We start from the raw sequence: 7,941 nt of genomic DNA, 5'->3' as shown, positions 1-7,941 counted from the left end.
TATTAAATTTTAATTCTTTTTTGTTTTTGAAATATATTTATATATGTATTGAAAACTAATTACATAATTTATGATATTTTTATTTTTAAATTTTTAAATCCTCCAAATGTAATTAGTTTAAAAATTATTACTCATATTTAACTCCGTATATTTCTTAATTTGTATAAGTATATTTTTAGAATTCTTCGAAGATAAAAAGTATGTAAACATATTGGCCTTTAAAGAGTTAAAATTCATCAAATACAATAAAACTGAAGCTTGAAAGATTTAATATTTTTGATATTTTAGTTATTGATATATATATATATATATATATATATATATTCATCCATCCATTTTCAACACCGCTTATCCTGGTTAGGGTTGCGGGACGCCGCAGCCTATCCCAGCTGACTTCGGGCGAAAGGCGGACTACACCCTGAACTGGTCGCCAGTCAGTCACAGGGCACATATAGACACAGACAACCATTCGCACTCACATTCACACCGTCACTGAGTGGCAACTGAACCCACGCTGCCTGCACCAAAGTCAGGCGAGTGTACCACTACACCATCAGTGACTATATATATATATATATATATATTTTAATTTATGAATTAAAGACACTACAGACACTAATCGACATTTATTCCGATAGCACCCTATCCCGTCTTTTACCATTACTGGGCTTTATCTTGTCAAATCAAACACTGTTCGAGAGTTGGAAGCAGAAAACGTGTCACCGGTCAACGCGAGGTATGTTCAAGTACTTTTCATACGATACGGCTCGCAAGCAGGCAACAAAATGTTATGTACCCTAGCAAGCGCAAGCACATACAGTTGCACGTAAACATGCCGGCGTTCCGTCGAATCATGCCCGAAAGCTTCGGTAAACATTGGTTTGTGCGTGACAAGAAATGTTAACAACAGCGAGCAAGTATGTTGACAACGGTAAGCACGGCAGGTGATGCGCCGGTCAGAATATGCAATCCTACTGGTCTCTGTCAAGTTGCGCTGTCGGAGAGTTGTCGTTGATATGTCACACTACACGGAAGATATCAAAAAATAATCCAATTTGCCAGACTTCATTTTGGGGTCGCAGGGCCAAATCGTTTGCCCTGGCTTATGTCACAGTACAACAAGTTTTGTCACCATACCATGTAAGCCCGACCGTTTGGTCGGGCTGACATTTATCAAAAAATTCCCCGTAAAAATATGGGGTTTGCAGGTAGTGTGGTCGAGTGGTCCAAGGTGCTGGATTTAAGCTCCAGTCTCTCAGGAGGTGTGGGTTCGAATCCCACCACTGCCACTTCCTTTTCAATATCGTTAATATCCTACCATTTTGTCATTGGCTCCAACAAGGCGTTTGGGACAATACGTATTTTTGACCACAAAAAGGTCGAGCTGTTTGCCGTTCTGTTTGGACTGTTTGCGTGTCGCCGTAAAATATTAGCTCCCCTGAAAGAGTTCGCCTTAATGTCATTACCTTTGTCTTTCACGCTGAACTGTCGTGCCATCTTTATGGGTACTGACATAGTGATTTTAAATTGACAGAACAGTGACTAAAGGACACATTTTTTTGTCAGTACGAAGTGACTTGAGGACAGGATCACTTCCCGTGGGCCTCAGCCAATGAGTTGACAAGTCTTAATTGTACAATATTTCTCACGAAGAGTAAGGCATTAAATGAGAGCAGTTCCACAACATCCTATGAGCAGACATACGATAACAGAGAACGAGCTCCAGATAGCAGAGGATGGTTTCGATCCATCGACCTTTGGGTTAAGGGCCCAGCACGCTTCCGCTGCGCCACTCTGCTCTCTAATCATTTGTTAAATATATTGTAGAAGTTATCATTTATTTGCTTAGCTTGCATTAGTATTACGGACGATTTTGAGAAAGGAAGATGTCTCGCCTTCAAGATGACTCAGCAGGAATCATCAGAGAGAAGGGCGTCTTGACCAAGGACGTGGCCGGGACGTGGCAGGTGTTGGTCCCATGTCTTCACCTTGAAACCCTACCCTTAGTGTGTTGTGTCTTGTAGCTTAGTGTGTTGTGTCTTGTAGCTCTTGTAAAACCTCCCTATTTCAAATAAATACAGGAGCGACGGGAGAGATTGTTTCGAGCGTGATGAGAGGTTGTAATCTGAACAATCTCCCATACGCCCTCCTCATGAGAAAAAGAAACCAGCGTCTTCATTCCATTTGTGTCTATTTTTGATAATGTTGGGTAAGATAAATCCAACATTAAATTGGTCCTTCGAGCCGGATGTCAATACACCTGAGGATTCCAGTTGTGGAGCCGACATCCAGTTAAGAGACCGTGGCCACGGCAATTGAGACCCTTTCCGGGACTGGTCTTCGTTCTCCTCAACTGGGATCTGAAGGTTGACGACAATCCACAGGATTGAAGACGACTTTGGTGAGCTAAATTCTAAAACAAATTTAGGAAAAGGGATTAAAGAGTGAGTGAATTGCACGACGAAGATGTCTGCGGCAGAATAAACCTTGTGTAATACGAGTCACTGGCAAGTAATAGAGGGACGGCGGAGTCCGACAAATTCCGCGAGGACGGCGGAGTCCTGTACGTACTTAAATTCCGTGTTTTCGTGTGTTTGTAAAGATTTTACTAGTATCATGTGAATGTGTAAAAGTATGAATCTATAGACAGGATTGTAAGTGACAACTGGTTTTGGAAGCAGATGCAAGAATCCTCCGCCCCGTGTAGGTAGAAGCTTGAGGATTACCAAAACTCAGACATTCATTGTCACCCTGTCATTTTGAATAAAGTCAGTATTTAGGTCACTCTCTGTGCAAATAAACTGACTTCCAAATTCACAAAATGGGAAAAAATAACAGTAAAACGGATTTAAAAAAAACGCCTAACGTGTAAAAATTGGAAATATGTTCAACTCCAAAACCCTTCCAAAATAAAACATTTAAACACATGGATAACCAAATACGGTTTCGCTGGCCAGCTAAATTCGCAAAAATTAGTTCAACTTCCAAACGAAATAAAGTGTCGACACAAAAATAATATATCACAAATAAAAAAAGAGGGATATGAGGACTTATTCTTCTGGCTGAACATGGCGTCTAAAAGAGAAAAAGGAAGTGAGAAAAAGAAGAGAACCTCAACGAGTTTTACGATCAGGAGGGGTACAAATGAATTGGTCTAAAACTATGGGAGGAACATTGTCTCCCATTCCCAAAATAACAAATATAACCACAGACGAGGGAGACATGGATTTATATCCAATGATTGAGGTGGCAAATCCAAATGTACAAGAGGACCACAAAGAAACTATTTTGGTCTGTAGGACCTGGACTAATGAGGATGTGAAAAAGGCCGTAGCCGGCATCACACCCTACAAAGTAGACATTGTCCAGTTTGTTGAGGAAATGGAAAATCTTAGACAGTCCTATCATTTAAATGGAACAGAAACTCAACAAATTTGGATGAAGCAAACAGCGGCTTGAATGAGGATGCCAATCCTCAGGGCCCTTATCAACAACAGTTAAAAAATGCTTTACATGCGAATTCGAAAGAACACATTAACAGATGGGTAGATAAACATTGGATAAACCTAGCAACTGGCCCTCTGGAGGAATATGTTAATCATGCCCTCCACGCAGAAAGAGTGTTAGGAAAAAAAAAAAGTTACGACATGCGACACCTGATAAAATTACTGTAGATTATCTGTACTCAGACAATGAAGCAAAAGTCGCGGCAGGAATTATTTTACCAGACAAATTAAAGGAACTGTATAAAAATACAAGTGTCCCAGACATTTCATTGTGCAAAGATTATGAGTCACAGTGGAAACATATGGGAACATTCGTAAAACAAGGACAGGAGACAGATGATTGGCAGCAAATAGAAAACAAACTGGAATACAGTGCATCAATTGGCCTAATTAGGAAGGCGATGTTTTGGACAATACAGGGTGATGAAGGGAAACACATGCATCCTGTTTGATTAGACCAAATGATCCTCACTGAAATTGATGAGGAAATATTAAAACAAGTTTAAAAAAAAAAATTATGGTCAACAGGACCATTTGATGTAGGCCTTATTAAAGGGGCTTTACCAGTACAAATTAGACCCAAAACAGAATATAGACCAGGGATTCGTCAATATCCATTAAAACCAGACGCACATGAAGGAATCAAACCGGTAATTGAAGCACTAATTAAGGCAGGAGTTATAGTGGAGTGTCCAGAATCACCATGTAACACACCCATTTTTCCCTGTAAAAAAGGCCCCACCTTAAGTGGGTTGGAGACTTACAGGCAGTAAATACTGCAGTAATACAGAGAGCAGCATGCGTACCAGATCCACACACATTGTTAAATTCATTAAGACCAGACGCGACTGTGTTTACAGTAGTGGACATAAGTAATGCATTCTTTTCTGTACCAATAGAAAAGAACAGTCAATTTTGGTGTGCATTTACATTTGAGGCCAAAAAAATATACATTTACTAGATTACCACAAGGTTAATGTGAAAGTCCAACCATTTATTCACAAGTTATGACAACACGCATGTCTAAATTCACTCCCCCAGGAGGGAGCCAAATTTTACTATATGTAGATTTAAGTGTAGGAGGAAGGACTATATTAGAAGACAGGAAAGCTATCATCTTAAAAAATCCTAAACCACAGACGAAGAAACATATAATAATAATTTTTAGGTCTGACAAATTATTGTCGAGCATGGATTCCAAACTATGCAGAAATTGTTGCACCATTGTCAAGATTAATGTATAAAGACAACCTTAAAATGACATCACCTGTTTAATGGAATACAGAGGCAGAAAAGGCCTTCTGTGACATTAAACAACATTTCGTGTCCAGTGCTGCGCTAGGCCTTCCAAATTTAATGATAAAACATTCATTCAAATGGTAGATTGTAAAAGCTATTACATGACCTCCGTACTTACACAACAATACGGTGATAAGCTAAGACCATAGGCTTATTTTTCGACTAAATTGGACAGCGTGACGTGTGCATTACCGCATTGTGTCAGAGCAGTTGTGGCAGCTTCGATGGCAGGAGAGAACAGTTCCACGATTATGTTATTTCATCCATTAACTCTTAAAGTCCCACATACAGTATCTGCTCTCCTATTGCAAACCAATATGGCGTTTTTATCACCTGCAAGACATTTATCTTGCATGGCCATCTTGCTGTCACAATCACATTTGACTGTTGAGCGATGCACAACCTTAAATCCAGCCACACGAATACCCTTACCTGATGAAGGCATGCAGCATGATTGCCAGGAATTGGCTGAACAAACTTCTAAATGTAGAGGTGATTTGAAAGATCAACCGTTAAGTGACGGACAGGTTCTATATGTAGATGGTTCTTCGAAAAAAGATGAACGAGGGAAGATAAAAACAGGATACGCGGTGGTAACTGATACTATTGTGCTAAAAGCTGAGTCACTACCGTCACATTACTCTGCCCAAGCTGCTGAATTAGTAGCATTAACCGAGGCATGCAAACTAATGATAAATAGAGATGTTACAATCGATACTGATAGCCAATATGCGTATTCCACAGTTCATGTGTTTGCGCAATATTGGGATAACAGAGGAATGATTACGTCAACAGGGAAGCCAGTAACACATGCTGAGTTACTTAAACAATTATTACACGCAGTGCAACATCCACGAAAAGTGGCAATTTGTAAATGTGTTGCACATACATCTGGCACTGACAAGGTTTCTAAAGGAAACGCATTTGCTGACAAAGCCGCGAAAGAAGTAGCCTATAAACCATTTTTAGGTTGAAAAAAAAAAATTGAACAACAAACCTAAGATGACCAAACACTAAAAGACATGCAACAACAAAGTCCACAACAAGAACGCAATTATTGGGAAAACAAGGTGCAAAACTACAAAAAGAAATTTACATTAGCACAGAAGGGAAACAAATACTTCCACAGAACCTATTCAAATGAGCTGCTATATTGAGCCATGGTGTGTCACATGTCTCAATCGGAGGGATGGTGGCACCGATACATCGACACTTTACAACCTATGCTTTCAATTTATATTCAAAGAATTATTGTAGAGCATGCATGATCTGTGCACGACATAATCCGCAAGGGCAATTACAACCTACTTGAGGTAAATTCCCAGTGCCTACATACCCCTTCCAACGCATTCACATGGATTACATAGAATTAAGTCAAAGTGAGGGAAAGAAGTATTGTTTGGTTATCATAGATGCATTTTCTAAATGGATCGAATTATTCCCAACAAAATCACCTGATGCTCTGATGGTGGCAAAAGCACTATGTAAAGACATCATTCCAAGATATGGCAAAAAAATGAAACCATTTACAGCGATAATGGGACTCATTTTGGAAATCAAATAATCAATAAAATAGGAACCATGTTCCACATCAATTTGAAAAACCATTGTGCTTACCACCCTCAGAGTGCAGGTCTAGTGGAAAGAATGAATGGGACAATAAAAAATAGACTGAAAAAATGTATGGAAGAGACAGGAAGGTCATGGACACAGTGTCTTGACCTCGTTAAAATGTACATCAACATTACAAGCACCACAGGTTTAACACCTTACGAAACATTGTTTGGAAGACCTTATAGACTTCCGTTGTTTAAACAAAAATGGGAACTTGATGCAGCAAAGTTGGAAAAACAGTTTAGCGCGAACGACTCAAAATCAGTCTGGCGTGCATTCCAATCGCTGACTAATTACAAGCGACGATCCCCCCAAGCTGAGAACAATAGCACACTAGCCAACGACTTGAATACCTTCTATTGCAGATTTGAAAAGGACAGTTTCACTCCACACACCCACCCGGCCGCACCCGCGACCACAACCACACCTCTGACTTCTGCGTTAACCATCCATGAACAGGATGTGAGACGCATCTTCAAACAACAGAAGATTAACAAAGCGACAGGACCGGACCATGTGTCCCCATCAAAGTCTGCGCGGACCAGCTCGCTCCAGTCTTCACTCAGATCTTTAACAGATCTTTGGAAATGTGCGAAGTTCCATCCTGTTTCAAACGCTCCACCATCATTCCAGTCCCCAAGAAACCTGCAATCTCTGGTCTGAATGACTACAGGCCTGTCGCTTTGACATCTGTGGTCATGAAGTCCTTTGAACGTCTCGTGCTGGACCACCTCAAGAGTGTCACAGGTCCCCTGCTGGACCCCCTGCAGTTTGCCTACCAAGCGAACAGGTCTGCGGATGATGCAGTCAACATGGGACTGCACTTCATCCTAGAACACCTCGACAGTGCAGGGACCTACGCGAGGATCCTGTTCGTGGACTTCAGCTCAGCGTTCAACACCATCATCCCTGAACTCCTTTCAACTAAGCTTCTCCAGCTCAGCGTCTCACCTGCCATCTGCCAGTGGATTTACAGCTTTCTGACGGGCAGGACACAGCAGGTCAGGCTGGGGGAGGTCACCTCATCCACACGCAGCATCAGCACTGGGGCGCCCCAAGGTTGTGTCCTCTCTCCGCTGCTCTTCTCTCTCTACACGAACGACTGCACCTCAGCGAGCCCGACTGTCAAGCTCCTGAAGTTTGCAGATGACACCACTGTCATCGGCCTCATCAAGGACGGTGACGAGTCTGCATATCGACAGGAAGCGGAGCGGCTGGAGCTGTGGTGCGGCCGACACAACCTGGAGCTGAACACGCTCAAGACGGTAGAGATGATCGTGGACTTCAGGAGGCATCCTTCGCCACAGCTGCCCCTCACGTTGTCCAGCTGCCTTGTGTCAACCGTCAAGACCTTCAAGTTCCTGGGAATTACAATCTCTCAGGACCTGAAGTGGGCGAACAACATCAACTCCGTCCTCAAAAAGGCCCAGCAGAGGATGTACTTCCTGCGGCTTCTGAGAAAGCACGGCCTGCCACTGGAGCTGCTGAGACAGTTCTACACAGCGGTCATCGAATCAGTCCT

The 7,941-nt window shown here is 41.8% G+C and overlaps 1 non-coding gene across 1 annotated transcript; it reads left to right on the top strand.

Moving 5' to 3' along the window:
* Positions 1-1,207: 1,207 nt before the first annotated feature.
* trnal-uaa (transfer RNA leucine (anticodon UAA)) lies at positions 1,208-1,289 on the top strand. The gene has a single exon. It is a non-coding gene; the product is annotated as a tRNA-Leu (tRNA).
* The last annotated feature ends 6,652 nt before the right edge of the window (positions 1,290-7,941 follow it).

Source organism: Phycodurus eques, unplaced genomic scaffold (genome assembly GCF_024500275.1).
Source record: "Phycodurus eques isolate BA_2022a unplaced genomic scaffold, UOR_Pequ_1.1 contig_334, whole genome shotgun sequence".
NCBI classification, from domain to species: Eukaryota; Metazoa; Chordata; class Actinopteri; order Syngnathiformes; family Syngnathidae; genus Phycodurus; species Phycodurus eques.
Note: the sequence above shows the minus strand (reverse complement) of the source record. Positions and strands in the feature narration are given on the sequence as shown.